This window comes from Amblyomma mixtum, chromosome 3, assembly GCF_055824585.1.
Source record: "Amblyomma mixtum isolate Tamu chromosome 3, ASM5582458v1, whole genome shotgun sequence".
Lineage (NCBI taxonomy): Eukaryota > Metazoa > Arthropoda > Arachnida > Ixodida > Ixodidae > Amblyomma > Amblyomma mixtum.
In genome coordinates, this window is record NC_143014.1 from 216,669,399 (window position 1) to 216,677,652 (window position 8,254).

General features: G+C 50.7%; 1 pseudogene; it reads left to right on the top strand.

Moving 5' to 3' along the window:
• Positions 1 to 5,934: 5,934 nt before the first annotated feature.
• LOC149353668 (solute carrier family 25 member 35 pseudogene) lies at positions 5,935 to 8,254 on the top strand (annotated as a pseudogene).

Consider the following 8,254-nt stretch of genomic DNA (forward strand, 5'->3'; position numbering starts at 1 on the left):
CTGACTGGCATATTTCATGTTCTTGACGTCCCCTTTCTTAAGGATTAAGATAACGTTAGCGCAGATTCCGGCACGCTCGAGGTCATGAGGCATTGCGTGTACAGTGTGTCCAGTTTTTCTAGCACAATCTCTCCACCGTCCTTGAACAGATCTGCTGTTACCTCGTCCTCATAAGCTGCTTTCCCCGTTCCCATTGCTTCCAAGGCTCTCTTAAATACCTCCTTCGTTACCGGCGGAGTGTCCAATTTCTCTGCACTAATGCTTCTCTCGTTATCGTCGTAATTACTTCTGCCACTCTATAGGTCTTTGTAGAACTCCTCGGCTTAACTTTCTGATCCATATTGGTAGTGACATTGCCTTGATTGTCTCCTAATGCATACAATGCGGTATACGCCTACGCTAGTACGCCTCCGTGACAACGAAAGCGGAAGGGAATATTTAATGGGTCTTCTTGCCGACACATATAGCTCAATGTCGCCTCTGCAATGCGTCTATCAGCAGACTTCATAAGTGACGCGCGAACATCGCAAGTGGATATAACTAACCCTGTTCTGCTATGAGAGCATTCCTAGTTCATAAATGGCGTGCATCTCACTGGTTCATGTGTGCCTTTCTAGAAGATAGGCCTCGGCAGCGAGGAATCCTTACTAATCCGACTAATAACTGTTTGCCTGTGTTTTCTGAGCGCTTACGCTAGCCTAAAGGCTAGCGTCAACGCTTTCAATGTGCGCTATTCCTCCAAAGGCTTCTTTAGTAGCTACCTATAGGCCCAGATTTTTTTGTTTGTTTGTTTCTAACCTATCTGTGGCTGCTCATCAGGCCCAGTGAGCCCGAGCCGAGGCTGGACACCTAACGGCAGCGGCCTCTCTAGTTTGAGGGCGAAACTAAAAATCGCTAGTGAATCGCGAGTTGTAGCGTACCTCTGTTATGGCGTACCTACACTATCCCACTCGGCAGCTTCGTACGTAAAAACACCTTAATTTTTTTCTCAAGCGGAGGAGCGGGCAGTCATTCGGTGTAATGATCTTGTTTTTCGATTATTTCGCAAAAACAGCATCAAGTTTCACTAAAAGTCTTCAGATATTTGCTAGAAGCTGGCAGGAACCACAACCGTACGAAAAACGCATGCGAGAAATGCAAATGGAAATTACGATCAAGTTATGCTATATTTAACGTCATACACTATGCGAGTGGTCGCACGAGTATGGGCGAGCGGTGACGAGATTGATCAAATGTAATGGTACTAGAGTGGTGGTATACTGTCAACACCAGATATCTTGTATCATACTTTCTCCTAATCATACTGGTTATCCTGTGCCGTTCAGCCAAATCCATTTCAACGCGATAGAGTTAAAGATGCACTGAGGAGGAATCTGACTCGTCTTTTTGCGGCGGGAACTTGGTCTACACGCTCCCAGCATTCTTAGAAACTTTGATTTATTACCCTGTGCGACCGATTTTTCTATTTAAATCAGATTAACGTCTGGCTCCCGCCTTTTTTTTTTTTGAATTCCCCGCATACGGTGGGAGGAGTCGACCAAAGCATGGGGTACCTTTCAGGCAGTCGTGTGACGACTTTGGTTTCGCTTTTATTTTGTTTCTTTTAGGTTTCCGTGAATAAATAGGTCTAGTAAGAGACTACGTAGCTGCAAATTAGGTCCACGGAAATAAAAATACGGGTGGAATCTTTGCTTTCGCCGAACACTACGTATCACTCCGCCGATGGCAGAGCGGCAAGCCGCCACGGGACTGGTTGAAAGGTTGGTCGACTCCTTCCACCGTTTGCGGGAATTTCAAAAAGAAAAGGGGGGGGGGGGGGGGGAGCCCAACGTTAATCCGATTTAAATTAGGGAAATCGGCCGCACAGGGCAATAATTCCAAGTTTCCAAGAACGCTCGGAGAGTGTAGACCGAGTTCCAGCGGTAAAAATACGAGTTCAGATTCCTCTTCAGTGCACCTTTAAAAGCCGGCGTCGTCGTCAGCATCGTTGGCCATGAACAAAAAAATCCACGAATAAACCCCCCGAGAAGCAACCTAGTTGGCAGGTGGGCCACCTAAGTGGCGTAACCCTGTGACGTCATCACTACCTGATGCCGCGTCATATCCCTAAGGTGGAGCTCAAGTGTCCCCTCCAGTTTTTCCAGGCGCCTTATGTCATGCTGCACGCAGAGCAAAGCATGGACAAGACAAAGGAATATATACCAGATATTTCAGGGAAGACTAAGTAATTCTCAAACATAGGTATTTCGAGGCAAAATTATGGCTTTTGCACCATGCTATTGCAAGTGTTGGCGGACACCAGAAAACCAGTAATCGTTTTTAGTACGCTTGTTAACTAATTTTAATGATGAACTTTTTAACTATTAGAGTTGCGCGCCTAGTGGCAATTAGAGATTTGTAGCTGGTCCTTAGTAATAGCATAGTCCTTCAATGCTAGCATATCTAGCATATCTAGGATATGCTAGGATATCAATGCTCGAAAGCTGGATACCACTATTCGAAAGCTGGATACCAGTGTTTGAAGGTTGGATGCCAGTATGAGACATTTACTGGCCCATACTCCAGAACGAACGCCGGACCTGCGTGGGCCTCTCGATAGTCCGAACGTTGGCCCTAAATTGGCATGAAAGTAGGGCCAGTGTGTCAAAATGGTAGCGCTCGGCCCAAATTCTAGTGTAGGACTGATTTTCGTGCCAATTTTTGCCAACAATTGCCCGACGTTCGACCAAAGGTGTTGTGTTGCCTGGGGTTATCTTGGCTTTCAAGGTTGCAAAACCCAGCTGGCCGTTTAGCCCGCCGGGCTCTCGCTCTTCAAAAATACAATTACAGGGTGGAATACAGGAAAGGAACATTCAGCAAAGCAGCCGACGCCCTGTCCGGAGCTCCACTTCCTGGTGATGGCGAGCCGTCACCTGCGGTCCTGGCTGTGACAGCACCCGCAGATGCCTGGGGCACACTGGTATCTCGTCAACAGCTGCTCGACTCTCAGCTCGGCGATGACCAGTGTAATCTGATACGCCAAAGCCTGAAAAGTCCCAAACCTGCCGGCGGCGGAACGCCTAACGGAAACTACGACTGCTGCATAGAAGCTGCGAACGGCTTGCTCTTACGATACATACCTGCTGCCGACACGGACAGGGGTGAGTCCCCATTCCGTGTAGTCGTTCCTAGGAGCCTCCGCAAGCCCTTCCTAGAGTACTTCCACAGCACCGGTCTCGCAGGCCATAGCGACGGGAAGAAAACTTTACGCTTAAGTCTTTAAGAGCGGGACGCGACAGCGTGTTGCAGCGTTGCCAAGGGGTCCACGGAACGCCATCGCCCGTTCGGCGCGATACCTTGCCCGAAGGAAAGGAAACGACGCCTGTCTCTCATGCCTCGGTGGACACCCGAACCGCGCCGTAAGGAAAGGAAAACGAAATGAAAATTGGCTTTAGGGAAAGGAAACGACGCGTCTCTCTCATATCTCGGTGGAAACCCGAACTGCGCAAGGGCATTAAGAAAAATGAAATGAAAATTGGTTTTAATGAAAGGAAACGAAACGACGCCTGCCTCTCATATCGAAAGGAATGGACACCACAGTACATGTCTCTAAAGCACCCTTCTAGGACAACACCGTATTCACTAGACGCGCCTTTGTTCATTCCAAAGCATCGAGCTGGCGTGGCGGAGTGGTTAGCGTGCTCGTCTCGCCCTCCGGAGGCCCTCGTTCGATTCCCCAACTCGACTAATTTTCTGCTCGGTTTTATTTATTAAAGCTTCTGGAATTTTTCGCTCACGGCCAACACCGCCGACGACGACACCGGCTTTTCTGCAATACAGGGCCTTTAACCCTGTCGCGTTAAAACCTAGGAGAAGTTGTGTCGCATCGTGACATGGCCGCAGATGAGATGTTTTGAAGTATGCTGAAATTTGTCCTACGTGCCAGACTGCGAAGCCGAGGGGAGGGAAACCACCGGGCTTCATGCAGCCCGTGGAGAGCAGATACCCATGGGAGATCGTAGCATGCGACGTAATGGGCCCTTACCCACGATCGCCCGAAGGGAACCGCTATTTGTTAGTGGTGACGGACCATTTCTCAAAATGGGTAGAACTGTACCCACTGCGTAGGCTAGACTCGAGGGTAATCTGGGATAAGCTGCTATACACTTTCACCCGTTTTGGTTTTCCCGCGGAGCTTGTCACGGCCAATGCCACATATTTCACGGGCAGGATTTTTGCGGACACCTGCAAGGCCCTGGCCGTGCAGTACAAATAGACTACGCCATACCACCCTCAAGCCAACATTACAGAGCTGGTTAACAGAAACCTGAAAATGATGATGGTGGCGTGCACAAAGCGACATAAGGACTGGGAAGCCCGGCTGCAGGAAATGGCTTTTGCCACAAAGACAACAGTAAACCGGTCAACAGGATTCACGCCGGCAGCCATTCTTCTCGGTCGTGAGCTCCGGTTTCCTATCGAACATGATCTGACACTGTTCTGGATTGTCACCTTGCAATTACCCAAAGTTTACCCAGGATCTGTCTGGCCGCCTGACCGGAACCCTGAAGGAGGCCAGAGAGAACTTGGACCTCGCCCGCCTGGAACACTCCAACCAGTAAAACAAGGGAAGGCGACCCGCAGTACTCGAGGTCGCGGGTATGTGGGCATGTGGCCCCTCTTTCTCGGTGTATAAGGACGCGCACGAGGCACCCATGCGGTGGGCGTTGTTCTGTTGGGGGCCAGAGCACCCGGCTGCACTCAAACGACGGCTACCTTACTGCGCATGTCAGGAAGGTCCCAGGACGGCAGCGCGTAGAAATCGCACGTGACCCGTCCCGCGCTATAGATAAGCCGCAAGCAAACAGCAGTGGGGCTGTTTTCGGCCGGAGCGTTTCGGCGGTGTTGGCCAAGCGTTTCCCCTGAAGGTGGATTACCGCGGCGGCGGTGAAGGGAACTTTGCGTAAGTCCCCGCTCAAGGGTGTCCGTTTTCCGTTTGCTAGGCGAGTACGTCTCATCGCTTCGCTGTTGCGGCAGGTTGCCTGGTGCCTCGGCTGCCCTTTTGAGCTGCTTTTCCGCGTGTGCAATTGTTTGCCTTGCCTTCGCTTACTTTTTTTTCCTTCTTTACCCAACCGCAGGTTGACGCTGTTTTCCCGATCTACAAGACTTGGATTCTTCTTTTGTTGCTGTTGGAATTAAAAAAGTTTTGTTAGCGTAGTTGCTGGTGGTTCGTCGCACGGAGTGCGGCTCACGAGCCCCCCTGAGCGAAGGCTGTTGTCTTCACAATTTAGAAAACGCGATTACCCTTGGCGCTGTGACTCGACAAAATTTGGCGTTTTTGATTAGTTACGTGCACTGGAAAGGTTGCTTTGCCTGCATGCTTTTCGAAAGCATATGTATTTTGGAACGATGTAGCCAAATTTTGTCGACCCACAGCGCCGAGGGAAACCGCATTTTCGAAAATTCTAATAACTGATATGGCTATTAGTAACCACCAGTTACAAATTTATTGCAATCATGCAGTTGCCTAGCTGTGATAGTTAAAAAGTAAATTATCAGAAATCAGTTAACCAGCTTACTACTTAAGACAAAACACCGGCTTTCTGGTGTCCGCCAACACTGGTAATATTATGCCGCAGAAGCCATATTTTTTTACCCCCAAAAGCCTATTTTTGAAATTAAGTCTTCCCTGAAATATCTGGTATGAAGACAAAAGGCCGGCGGACCCGTGATCGCGTGCTGTTTTGCGTTGCTCTTGTTTGCACCGTATTTTCCATGACACTTTGAGCAATAAGATGGCACTAAATCCTCGTGAATAACGCTCTCGGCAGTCATGAATGTCAGAGTTACAAGTGAAGGTCATACACATCCCGAGCTGTAATATCTGGGTGTAACGTGACGCTGCTACTTCGGAGGCGGAAGTGGTGGTTGAGGAAAAAGAAGAACGTGGCAAAGATGCGTCCGTCAGCGTCGCCGTCCTGGAGCCCCGGCTTCGTGGGGCGACAGAGGCCCGGCGGCAGCGCTGGTGGCTGGTCGCTGCAGCTGCTGGCACCCCTGGGTGTTTTCCTGCAAGAGCATACCAGCCAACCGGTGGCGCAAATCGTAGTGGGCGCGATCGCCGCCTGCACCGCCACGCTTGTGGCGCACCCCATCGAGGTGGCCAAACTGCGCATACAGCTGCAGGAGGAGCTCCAGGTGCCCGTCGCAGGTGACGTCTATAGGCGCAGCGGGCAGGTTTCACCAGCCTCGGAGCCGTTTTATCAGTTTCGCGGAATGCCATTCCCAGTAAGGCGCGTTGTAGAGCACAGAATGCCGCACGGCACACATTATAATGTATTGATCTACTCCAAGTGGCCTGCTTATTTCAGACGCTCGTGTTGTTACCAGGGGCGAGCTAAGTTGCTTTTCGTATGGTCACGACTGACGGACACCACACGCGATGCATCCGAACCGTGCGACTAGCTTCCATTGACTGGCTCCAAATATATGTGGAACGCCTTCTCAAGTGATATTTGTAATTCCTGAAAGTGATAAGTGTGCAGGCGTGCGCACAATATTAGCAGCCGACTTATGCTCCGATGCATACCTCAGCCGTTTATAAAGGTCACACAAAGGAACCTCCACAAAGGGAAAATCCATGCTTGCGGATTAATTTAAGGGGCTATGAATCTGGGCTCTACAGCCAGTGACTTGACGCTGTTCGATTGGGGCATATGGCCTCGTGAGATGCTGCCAAGAATCTGAATGTGCAGAGGGTCTTCTCAATGTTCATAAGTGTTTCAGCGTTTCTCTAGTCTGCATGCAATGTTTTTTGGGCAGTGAGATTGTGTGCTTTGTCGTAAAATGGAAATATCTAATTAGATCACGGTGGCTCAAAACAAATAACTATAAGACTATGCATGTTCCTTATTTCTTGGAAGAGCGCCTAAAGCTACGCTCCATTTGCCTCCAAATACGTTGCAGACAGATCGACGCGGGCACGACCCATGTACCGTAACACCCTGCAAGCTCTGTACACGGTTGCCAAATACGACGGCATACTGGCCGTGTACCGAGGCCTGTGTCCAAACCTTGCCTACCAGCTAGTGGGCAATGGATTACGCTTGGGCATTTACCAGATCAGCGACGACCTTGGCTTCACTCTGGACAGCGACCTCGAGCCCAGCATCCGTTTGAGCGCCATCTTTGGCGGCGTGTCCGGCGCCTTGAGCGCTTTTGCCAGCTCACCGCTTTTTCTCCTGAAGACACACATACAGGTACGCTTCTTACAACTAGCGATCATGCAGAAGGGAAGATGTTTGTATTAACTGACCCTTGTGGATGAAGAGTCTTGGTTACGATAACTAATACCGGAGCCAGTCCATGCTCATATGCAAGAGCAGGTACTTCGTCTCAAATTGAATGGTACAGAGGCCGAAACACTTGTCTACAGCACTCTAGCTACGTGCTCCAGACTGCGAAAGCAGCTGTCAAATCCGCGGCAACTAGGAAGGAAAGGCAAGATAACACAATCCCATGAGAGTAGCTGCGCATGTTCACTTGCCCGGAACACGACCGGAATACACAGCTCAGGCCTTCTAGGCAAGCGTTCAGCCCTCTGTACTTTCAAAGCGAAGGTTGGAATCGACGCCAGCGCAGAGCTCGCGGCCGCCAGTCCATTCGTATAAATCTCATTATGCGGTCCCACCCTAATGCAAATAAGCTTTCCCTTTCCTCTCAGCTGCACTCGGCGACAGCTGCCATCGCGGTCGGCTATCAGCATGGCTACCGGACGGCGCGAGCAGCCCTGGTGCACATCTACAAGACTCAGGGCGTCTGGAACGGGCTGTGGCGCGCCACCTCTTCAAACGTGCTGCGCCTGTCCACGGGGTCGGCGCTGCAGCTGTCCACCTTCAGCAGCTTCAAGATTCTGCTCCACACGACAGTGGAAGGTCGCGAGCGTTACCTCTTCATCAATACCCTGCTGGCGGCCTTCTTGTCGGGCCTTGCGTCAGCGCCTATCATCGCGTTCTTTGACGTACTTCGGGCGCGCATGTACGCGCAGCCTTCGAACCCGCTTGGCGCAGGCATCTACTACAACAACATTCGCGACTGCATCAGCAAGGTGAAACAGACGGAGGGCCTGCGAGGCTTCACACGGGGAATTGGCGGCGCCTTCCTCTACACTATGACGTCGTCCGTCATAACGCTCGTCTCCTGGGACGAAATCAAAAACGAGATGGAGAAAGGGCGCCACCGAGACAGGAACGACATCATCGACTACGGCATGTACTGA